The 11,799-nt window shown below is 44.9% G+C and overlaps 1 non-coding gene across 1 annotated transcript; it reads right to left on the reverse strand.

The window, feature by feature from the left end:
• Window positions 1–11,332: 11,332 nt before the first annotated feature.
• LOC144708092 (small nucleolar RNA R71) lies at window positions 11,333–11,439 on the reverse strand. Its single transcript, XR_013582640.1, has one exon. It is a non-coding gene; the product is annotated as a small nucleolar RNA R71 (small nucleolar RNA).
• Window positions 11,440–11,799: the final 360 nt, after the last annotated feature.

The raw sequence follows: 11,799 nt of genomic DNA on the forward strand, positions 1-11,799 counted from the left end.
GATTTCTTTAATGATATGGAAAGATGAGAAGGAGGATGTAATTATATTTATGTATTTATCCCCTTTCGTAGATCAAAACATAATGATCTAAGTGGTGTAGTAAAATTATGGATACTTATCTAGACCTAAATTGGTTCTAATAAAACTAATAAAAGAAAACGTATTATTAACCTACCATCACTTTCACCTCTGTGTGAGTGATGCCCTCTTGACATTCACATATTCTGGTCGTGAAGAGACTGGGCGATCCAGGCATTGTATGGTCCACTGGACGAGAAGATCTGGATGTTACGGGCATTGAGCGGCCCTGGCAAAGAGACGTTTCGTGCTTTAGTGGCCGGAGTGCTTGGGCGTGGGGCGTCGTTGGCAGGATGATTGATGCGCGCTTCGACAGGGTGTCGCGGATCCAACTGCGCGGTCAGTTGGTGGGGGGTCAAGGGGGGAGTCGCCCCCTTGCAGGGTTCGAGGCAGCGCCCTGAAACCTAAACGGTGTGCGCCGCGGTAATAAGCTTCGAGGGCGTTTGGAAGCGCGGGTGACGGGCACGCGGCATGCGGGCGGCCTTGGGGCGGATGGCCTAGGGCGGCCTGGGGTGGCCTAGGGTTGCCCTGAGCAGGCGGTTTGGGGCAGCTTAGGGTGACCCTTGGCGGGCGGCCTGGGCGGCCTTGGGCAGCCCTGGGAGGGCAGCTTGGGGCGGCCTTGGGCGGGCGACCTGGGGTGGCCTAGGACTGCCCTGGGCGGGCGGCCTGGGGTAGCCTTGGGCGGCCTTAGGTTGTCCTAGGTAGCCTGAGGGCGGTCTTGGACGGGCAACCGAGGGCTGTCCTGGGTGAGCGGGGATGGCGATAAGGAGCAGAGATGGCCGGCGACTCGAGATAGCGATGGCGGCGGCGGCGGTGGAGATCGGAGAAAGCGAGCAGGAGGCTAGGGTTGGGACAAGTACTCCAAGAAGAGAAAGATAACTCAATTCTTGAAATAAACTTGCCTAACTATTTCTTGAAACAATGGCCTATACATATAGGCCTTGGAGGAAAGAGAAAATATAGTTTAAAGAAATAAAATCAAGACGAGCGAAGTGACGAGGGACATGGTTTTGCGTCACGTCAGGGGGCAGTTCTGGATCTTCCTTTGGCGACGTGTCAGGACGCGTGAAGGGTCGTGGGTGGGTGGAGACGTGCCTGATGCTGGCGTGTTGACTTGGTCTGGTGACGAAGGCGGCAATTCTTCAGCGGTCATGTTGACTTTGGACGTTGGTGGTGACGCGTCCGGTGTCGATGCGTGGACGTCGTCGCCACCACACCATGATCGGGATCAGTTTTCACAATTAGATCTCTTCTTTAAAGATGGGTTCCTTTTTGGTCATTGGATTTGGTTTCTTTATAGGCAGATCAATCGTGGAGCGTCAGATCGATGCACCCTTGACCTGAACAAACAAAAAAAGAAGAGGAGGTACGCTTACCTCTTAAACAGATAGCCAGGTTATTCCTATATGGAATAATTTTCAAATAATATTGGTTATAAATAACAACGCGTGTTATCTATTAAAACTCATCATTTGTGCCCATTGCTCCTCTAATACATGCAAATGTGTGCGCCCATGATTGCCCCATCAGCGCTACTTATTCCCTTTGGTTGCTGCCATGGCACACCATGCAGGTGTGTCCCTACCATGTCAGCCAGGTGTTTAATGGGCCTCCGTTTTGCAAATTTTACCTAAGAAATATTCAATAAATTCCATATAAATTCTGAAAATTGAAATTTAAATATCTTTTAATTTATTCATCCTTTAAACATGAAATTTTGACCAAATTTTATCCTTTAGAAGTCTATGTTCCATTAGAATAGCTTTAAAAATCAAATCATATTAAAAATAATTATTTTAATATTTTTAGGACAATTTAGATAAGAAAATGACAATATGTAGTATAACTTATCAATTTAGCCCAAGAACTGCATGAATGGTCATACATAAAGATGTGTAAATCGCATATTATTATTAAGGGGCACGATGATACCTTAGCCGCTTAGACCATGTTATCATTCTGAGAATTTTGTTCAAGACTTCATTTCACGAAGATAGAAGAAGGGGAGGGAAATGAAGAAGAAGAGAAGAGAGAAAGAAGAAGGAAGAACACCGCCCTTGAGCCACCACTACAGCAACTATGGCCGTTGGGTGCCAGACACCACGTCGTTCTCCTTCCCTCGTCCGCACTCGCGCGCGCAACAATCTACGCCACAAGACAGCACCACACTGTTGGAGCCGCCGCGATCCAATGCCTGTGATCACGTGATGCCTCCATACCCAATCAAGCACCCTGCCAAGCAGTGACCCACTAAGCGATCAACACACACTTGTGTGATCCTACTGCACCGCTGAGTCATTCCCCACGCACTATCATTGCCTCATCGCGGCCCGCTGAACAGCTATTGTGTGACCATGCGGTGCTGCTAGGGCCCCACTTATCCATCACTGCATGCTCTTGTGGCTCAATCAAGGTCACACGTTGCTCGTTGCATCGGCTCGCGAGACCGTTATGCCCGCTCTACCGCGCCATGCCCACTTTGCCACGCTAGGTCAACACAATCGCACTAACATCGTCACTATTTTCGGTGCGTGTAAAATAGGATTGCGCCCACAGTCTGCTTTGCACTGTCCACGCGGGTCTACTGTCAGTGCTGCATGCTGCCAAAGCCGCACCGTGCCCCCCTTGCCACCGCTGCGCGGGTTCAACGGTGCCACCAGTGTCATTTCAAGCTGTTTGTGATGCTTATCGTGTTAACCTACGCAGCACCTTGCACATTGTTGTTCATATTTGTGTCTGCACTATACCTCACGCGTTGCTACTGACGCACCCGCTCCACTACAGCGCTAAGATGCCTTGCCAGCCAACCGCTGCACCGCTCCACTGGTGCTCTCTTATTTTGGCCGCGCTAGCCGAGTGTTCCTGGGTACCCATGTTGTGTGCCACCGTATCTCCCTATTCGTCCTTGACTACCCCACTTCCTTGCTCCAGCACCGCAACTCTGCTGCCTTTTGAGTGATGCCGTGCCTGTCTCTATCACGAGTCTGCCGCATTTATCCACACTGGCAATTGCATTTATGAACATATTGACGACGATGGATCCCATCGATGAGGTACGTCGTTCCCCTTGCTCGTCGGTTATATTATCTTCTTCAGTATACCTTTGACTGCACTCAACTGCACTTAGGTTAGAATAGGTGCGAGTTTATAATTGGAAAACTATGACTTGGGTGATTGCTAATGTCTGGGTTAACCCAATCCATTACGTGTGAACACCTACCAAATTATTTGGTTTGGCGATAGTCACCGTCATTGCTATGACAATGGATCAGAAGGTCACCGACATCAGCACCGGCCGCTCGCCCCGGAGTTAGGAGGTCGGCAAAACCCCACGAGTTGGGGCCTGAACGAACGTCCACCTAAGATATTGCATCACATAGATTCATATCAATATGGACTTTACCCATCATACGACTTCACCGACGACTTCCAGGATCAATACTCCTCCCTTTTATATATGTTACTGATTTTATCTCCAAATACCATTGTTGTACCTCACATGTCCCCTTTATATCACCGCTGACCCATCGCCCAAGCTGCCTCAATCGTCTAGAAGCCTACAAACAACTCGAACATCCTATACAAAACGTTATGTGGATTGCCACGATGGTATAATAAAAAAAATGAAGGGCTCATGTAAGAGTAATAACTACCTTATTATTGTATTTTTTTATAACTATTCATATTTATTTCAATCATATCATTGTTTCTATGTGCCATCAGATATAAGATGACTAACTATATTTATAGAAATTTATCTAAATTTTGTAATATTTATAGAACTTAATGACCCAAAATCTGTGAAGAAAAAATATGTTCTATGACCAAATATAAGTTTAGAATGTTCATACCTTAATGTACGAAAGACAAATTCTAAGATGCAACATAAATTTATATAAGTTATATAAATCTAAGTATTGTTTAGTATAGCTTTATGGAGCTTTATTAAATTATTTAGGAGCCACACATAAACCTATATCAACAAAGAGAAAAAATCAGATGGTTAAGAATAATACAAACTCAAAATGTGATATCTAATGGTCAAAGAGCTATTTCGGCTTAAACATTTAGTATATCACTAGCTGTTTGTCTTTTTATTAATCCATGATGTTTGACATATAAATAGACATTATATTCATTTCAAAATATAAATTAATTGGCTCTAGACTGGTATATTGAGTGAAAAAATGTAATTTTAGAATCAGTTTGAGTTTTTGTTATGTTCATCATCCACTAATTTTGGAAAGAAAAAGTGACGATGTAGTTGTTCCATGTTACGAAAAAAACCTTTACCCTTGCTGAATATTCTGATGTCTAATTTCTCATTATTAGGCCTAACTGATCCATTTAATCTTGACGTCCCTTTAACTATATCATTCAACACACTCCAATCTATATACGTCACATTAGTATTATGTATCATCATTATAATGGTCGATGTCATCGGTGACATAGTCTGACGGGTAAGTTTCCTATGGTTATGAAACTACATGATGCAGTAATCCTAGGCGGATCTACGTGCAGATCCCGACTCGTGGGGTTTTGCCAAGCTCCATGCTTTAGGGTGGGTGACCGGTGACGATGATGGTGACTTGCTAAGCGGAATAACTTTGTTGGCGCTCACACGTTGAGTGCAACCACACTTTGTCGTGGCAGTTAGACTACGGTGCAGCCGCACCAACCCGCAGCGTCGAATGCGGTGCAACTTGCCAAAACTGGTGAAATCAAACATGACTGATGAGGTAGGGAAAATGAGCAGAAAGGGACAACTAACGACACGAGGGGTTTTGAGCATGGCCAGTGGCAGCGTTGCGTCCAAGCGGCATAGTGCAACTCACACGTTTTGTGGCGTGGAAGGAGGCCATTAGTGATGATGGAGCCTAGTGAAGGTGGTCCAGCTATGATGTTTGACAGCATCGAATGTGACATTTGGGACGGGCTTTCGAGCAGAGATAGCGCCACTCACGGCATTGGCTGCGTTAAGTGAGGTCAGTTGTGTTGAGGCTACCCGGCGACAATGGTGCAATCCCGACTTGCAGAGGCAATGGTCACTGCGGGAAGTAGTAGTGCCAAGAGGGATGGCTCAGCTCCACGCGGAACAATCAGCTCAGGGAGTGCAATGATTCTGTATGTGCCGCGCATGGACCGGCACACAGGTATCGCGCAACAAGGCTAGCTGTGTTGAGGTGACGAGCTTTCCATTTGCACGGGGTGCGTAGCATTGACGTTAGCCGTAAGGGTATGGCTGATGGCTGCGCATGGAAATGTGCTCCGAGCAGTGGGTAGAGGCAATCAGGTAGGCAACAGCTACTGTACCTTCCTCCCTCTCTTTCTCCTTCCCTTCTTCTCCATTTCTTCTTCCTTTGTGAGTCCAAGGATTTAAGAAAAACACTTCAAAATGATGTCAAGGTCTTAGTCGGTTAGGGCATTCATTGGGCCCTTATATTGGGGCATGAAAGCCCATATCAAGGGTACACCATCCCTAAGTAAGGGTCCAAGGGCCCTTACTATGGGGGGGGTCTTATACAGTTCTTAAAAAAAATAAAACAAACATGACATACTACGCACTGACATAAAATGACACGATCTGTAACAAACACGAAGAAAGGACAAACATAACAAGCACGTGCGAAAAACCAAAATGGGCGAACGTGCTTTACGCGAGGTATTTGAACTTGGGTGCCTTCACCTTTGCCTTGGCGTGCCTATTGGGCTGGACGTGAACTGATTGATGCCATTAATAAGGATGGTGGTGCCTGTGAAGAGGTCTTTGATGGAATGGGTTGGCATTCTCCATCACATTACCTACTATGCTAACTCAAATTTCATTTGTATAAGTGAGCTATTTTATTCGAGTACTCATTATCATCTCATTTTACTATACTTTGAAACACTGTTCCATCATCCTTTGATAACAATATACAAAGGCATCCAATTCCAAATATACGGCTCTTGTTGAGATGACCCCTCTTGATCACTAGGTACTCAAACTCTTACACAACTTTAGTCATTTACCATAATAACCATTAAACATTATGAGACCTTAATTTAGGTTTATCAAATATTCTGGTTCAAGCCTACAAGACTCTCAACATGGCCCTATAGTTATCTATTCCCTCTTTCCTATGAAGTGTTTCTTATAATAACATCATTTTCTTCCATTTGTTTTTTCACACATCTTTTCATATTAATATAACATATTTGGGACTTAACTATTGGCTGCTGGAGGCATTGATCTGTATGAACGTAAGGATTTGATGTAGCGGAAGACTTAAAACAAAATTGTCTCAACACCAAAAAAAATCATGAAATAAATAACGTCGACATGGATTACATCTATTTTTTCATGGATCCTTAAGTGTGAGGAATCGAGCTGCTTATGGAGTAAGTCTGTAAATGTACCCACACAGGCCATGGCACATCAAATATCTTCTTCCACCCTGACAAGCTTTGTACAACCTCTATCGTGGTTGTTACGTCATCTTGATTGAATTGTGAGTAGAGTGGAGGTGTGGGAGAAGGAAGAAAAAGAGGAAGGCCCTAAACAATTCTGGCCAAGGTGAACAGGGGCATTCTTGAAGGATCCACGATCTCGATCCGTTACAGATCTACAACTACTACAACTCTATAGGTGGGGAAAGGCGACTCTAAAGAAGAAAGATACTTTTCAATTTTCAAATGACAACCAGAGCCGTCCTTGGGCATACCATCTCTTTATATAGGGGAGGGAGGATTCCTAAGTGGGCTCATAAAGGGGAAAATCGTCACACGATGAGAATCCCTTTAGCGTACAATGAAGAGAAAAATGAACGAAAACACTGGATAAGGCCTAAAACATGGTTGCCCAATTCTGAAAATTTCTGAAAAACTCAAATACAATATACTAAATGCTATTCCTACTAACACCAGCAATGCCGAGTAATTGGAGTCGAGGTCGCAAACATCGGCTCGAGCTGCTTGACGTAGACAACGCTGTTATGTGTTTAGGTTGGCGTGATTGTCCCCCATCATCATCCTGAGGTGGGAAGAAGACTACGGTGAGTGAATGACAATGATGTCATTGATGGGTTTGACCAGCTCCGGGCCAAGTCGAAGAAGATCTACTTCAGTGATCCAAGTGTCATCCAGTGAAGGCCATTCCTACCAATGCACTGAGAAAGTGTGGTCCAACCGCTCCCCTGTAGTGTGAATTACCTTATACAGTACCGTTTTTATCTGTTATTGATGTATGAGTGTCGCGATCGGAAGTAGTAACGGGTTACACTTACGCTCATCCCTAATAATGTTTAAGTGGCTGTGAGGCTCATTGATGGGTGGCATGGGTTGGCATCAAACTAAATCACTGATATTGAAAGTCCGATAGATCCCCCAATCAGGCGGGATACTCACGACATAGGCATTGTTGTTAATCTTACGGGCAATAGGGAAAGGCCCAACACTACGAGCATGAAGCTTTATAGCAATCACTAGAGAGTGTCTCTCAGGCTCAATCTAACCATGACTAAACCTCCTTTTGAAAATGAAATGGACTGTCATCCTAAATTAGCACGTGCCTTATATGTTTTATTAAGAGATGCAATGAGAGAATGAATGTTTTGATGCATGCTCCTAATATGCTCAACAAAATCATATGCATCCTATGAAATTCTAGCATGTGACTCTAATGGTATGAGGTCTAAGGGTTTACACGGTAGTTGACCATACACGGTTTTCAAGGGTGCCTTACTGGTAGTACAGTTCAACGAGTAGTTGAAGGGAAACTCCGCACGAGGTAAGACCTGATCCCATGTAGAAATCCTTTCACCAATGATTGCTCTTAATAAGTTGCCAAGACTATGGCTGACAACTTGGGTTTGAACATCCTGAGGATGGTAAGCAGTGGACAACTTCAATTGGGTTCCCATAAGAACCCAAAGGGTTCTCCATAAATAGCTCGCAAGTCATACTTCACGATCCGAGATGATAGTCTTGGGTACTCAATGTAATTTGAAGATATTGTTGAAGACGTACTGTGCTACTCGTGATGCATCAGCCATCTTGGAGCAAGACAAAAAGTGTGCCATTTTAGATAATCTATCAAGCACGACCATAATTGAGTCGTGACTGCACGAAGTCTGGGGAAGGCCTAAGACAAAATCGATAGTAATGTCATCCCAAGGCTGAGTAGGAACGGGTAGGGCCGTATATAGTCCCATGTTCTGCTTGGTTGACATAGCCCTTAAGCATGTAAGGCATCGTGAAATGATCTTTCCGATGTCTCATTTTAGCGAAGGCCAGTAGAACTGATAGTCCAATGCTTGTATGGTCTTATTAACCCCAAATCGTTCACTAAGTCCTCAAGCGTGTGTTTCCAAATTGCAAAATTATGGCGTGAAGTGCGAGGAATGCATAGTCATTTCACGCTGAAGAGATAGCCATCAGATATGTAGTAATCACGGAGCTCGTTGCTCGTTTTGCTCATAATGGCTTGGGTTATCTTCCCGAAGTCGAGGCAATCGTGGTAGCCTTCTTGTAGCTTTTCAAACCCTGAGGACTTGGGTCCTCATCATATTTGAAACTAGTGGTGTCTACTTAGTGCATTTGCCATGGCATTACTCTTTCCTTTCCTGTGGGGGATGACAAAGTAAAGTCTTGTAAGTAAGCTATCCAACGGGCGTGTCTATCGGTTTCTTTCATCTAATCCTGTAAATGACATAACACACTATGGTTAGAGTACAGAACAAACTCCTTAGGCAGGAGGCAGTGTCGCCAGTGGCGTAATGATTGCAATAAGGTGTAAAATTCTCTATCATAATTGTCATATCGCCTTTGTGTATCGTTCTAATTTTTACTGAAATATTCAATGGAATGTCCTTTTTGGCTAAGGACTCCTCCAATCCTGATGCCAGAAATGTCAATAGGTGCTGACTCTCAATATGTCATCAAATATTAAGGATTTCTTGAGCATGAAAGTGTCATTTGCATTCATTTAATCCATATCGGCTATATCTTATGTGCATTATTTTCCTACTTACTAAACCCACTTGATTCGTTGAATCAAGTGGTTTAGATCTCACTTATTGGATTTAATGAGTTCAGATATGGATCAAGCATCAAGAGAAATGCAGGTGACTAAGAGATGCTGGCAAAAAATTATAAGGAAGAAAAGCCCTAAAAAATCTCCAAGAAGCATAATTGAGAGAAACCTATAAATAGCCTCTTGAGGGCTCACATTAGGTTGTCCAGAAATTCAACCTGAATAGGCTAGGGCTTGGAGGAGAGAGTTCTGCACCCTCCAAGAGCTGATGAGCATTGGAGTTGGGAGAGAAGCAAGCTGAGGAATAGCTGGAGCACGACGATCATCGCCTTGCCGGAAGGGAGTGATACAAGGAGGTGTGAGGGTTCCAGTTTCAGTTTTAGTCTTCTTCTCCTTTCTAAGACAATCGAATTTGGGACTGGAAGGTACTCAGCAGTGCTTCCAGTCATTCCGGACAAGATTGTTCTTCGTTCTAGTTTGAATTTGAGTTCATCGTTTGTTCAAATTGATCTTCCTTTCTTCCTCCTAAAAAACCCACTGTTATTCTTCACAATCCAGTGTGAAATCGCCTCCTTTAGCAGCTTCTAGGCCGCCGACAGCTGAGGCAGCCAGCAAACAAGGCTACAGCCTAGGTTGCCAGTAGCCCAAGCCGCCACCCGCCAAGGGCGTGGGCAGCCAAAGCCGCCAGCAGCCCAGACCGCCAGCAGCGCACGCTGCCAGCAGCCCACGGCGCCAGCAACCAAGGCCGCCAGCAGCACACGCTGCCAGCAGCCCACGCCGCCGGCAACCATGGGCGCCAGCAGCGCAACCTATGTGCAGCCAAGGCCGCCAGCACCGAACGCTGCCAGCAGCCCACGCCACCGCCAACTAAGGCCGCCAGTAGCACAAGCTGCGGGCAGCCAAGGCCGCCAGCAGCACACGCTGCCAACAACCTATGCCGCGGGCAACCAAGGCCGCCAACAGCGCACGCTGCCAGCAGCCCACGCCGCCGGCAACTAAGGCCGCCAGCAGCGCAAGTTGCGTGCAGCCAAGACCGCCAGCAGCACACGTTGCCAGCAGCCCACGCCGCCGGCAACCAAGGCCTCCAGCAGCGCACGCTGCCAGCAGCCCACGCTGGTGGCAACCAAGGCCGCCAGCAGCGCGAGCTGCAGGCAGCCAAGGCCGCTAGTAGCTCAAGCTACCGGTAGCCCAGGCAGCCAGGGCAGCACACGGACGCCCTGCTTGCGCCTTTGCAAGCAGCTCAGGCCGCGAGCAGAGACATTTGCAGGGCGCCCATAGGGTGTTCGTGGATTTGCCTCCAAGGGTAAAAGTAAAATCTTCAGTAAAGAAAATCTTTACTGAAGATTTTGTTGAACTGAAACTTTAAAAAAGAACACTCTATAGATTTTACTGAAAAATTTTAATTGACTTTTTGCGACTGAATATATAGATCTGAATACACATATTGATTTGAAAAGAAAGTACTGCTGTTTTAACTGGTCTCTGTAAATCGACACCTTACTCGCCCTACGGCTGTGAGGTTACAAATATCGTTGCATAAGCTCAATTGTCACGCGATTAACCAGTAATTAACCAGTAAAAAACTACCTAATTTGAGCTTATGAACTGGCGCCATTGCCGGGGAGCACGGTAGAACAGTAGTTTTTTTTTCTTTTATTTTCAGTTATTGTTGATTTATTTTCCTAAAGCTACAGGAGTTAAAAGTCCTCAGCTTATTGTCCTTCTAATTTTCTGCTGAAGTCTATGGTAGTGACAAGGTCCAAAGCCAGTGCAAGATCTACAGAGAATGTTGCGCGAGACGCCACTCCAGAATCTACAGTCATAGAACCAGAAAATTAGCAGGAAAACATGGCAGAAGAAGGACGTCAACAGCATGAGAGGAGAAGAACCATGCTGGATAGATCGACACCCTCTGGGAGTCTAAGACAAACGGATGTAAATCTGAACATAGGTGAGGGTATCTTATTCAGGTATGACAATGCTTTGATACACTCCTTACCTGAATTTAATGGCTTACCTGCACAAAACCCTTTAGAATTCTTAGATGATTTCCATATTAGATGCTCTTCCCAAAACGTTCCAGGGCTATCTACAGAAATACTGAAAATGAAATACTTCCCTTTAACATTAAAAGATAATGCATTCTCTTGGTATCGTAACTTAGGAATTACTTTTAATTCTTGGGATGAGATGCAAGGAAAATTTCTGCAGAAATTTTATCCTCTCTCCAAAACTCGTTTTTATAGAAGAGAAATCCATAATTTCCATCCCCATGAAGGTGAAGCTTTCAGTGAAGCATGGGAGAGGTTCAATGACCTGTTGAGGAAATGCCCTCATCATGGAATTGAGCACTGTCAATTAGACCAAATTTTCTATGAATCTTTGTCAGATTTCATGAAAAATAAGGTTAATTTAGCCACTGGTGGGACATTTTATACTGCATATGAAGATGAAGTTTTTGATATTTTGGAGAGAGTTGCAGAAACTGATCTGCAGGAAATTGGAGCAAATCAGAATAGGAGAAATCTGCAGCCTAAGAGGGCAGGAGTGATGCAAGTTAATGCCAAGGAGGGGGAGCTGCAAGCAGGCCTTAGAGAAACCAACCAAAAACTGGAGGAGCTCACCTCCACCTTGAGGAATGTTTTCCTGAATAACTCTCCTATTATTAAAGCAAAAATTTGCTCTCTCTGTTTCAGCAGAGAACA

This window comes from Wolffia australiana, chromosome 9 (genome assembly GCF_029677425.1).
Source record: "Wolffia australiana isolate 7733 chromosome 9, ASM2967742v1".
Classification (NCBI taxonomy): Eukaryota; Viridiplantae; Streptophyta; class Magnoliopsida; order Alismatales; family Araceae; genus Wolffia; species Wolffia australiana.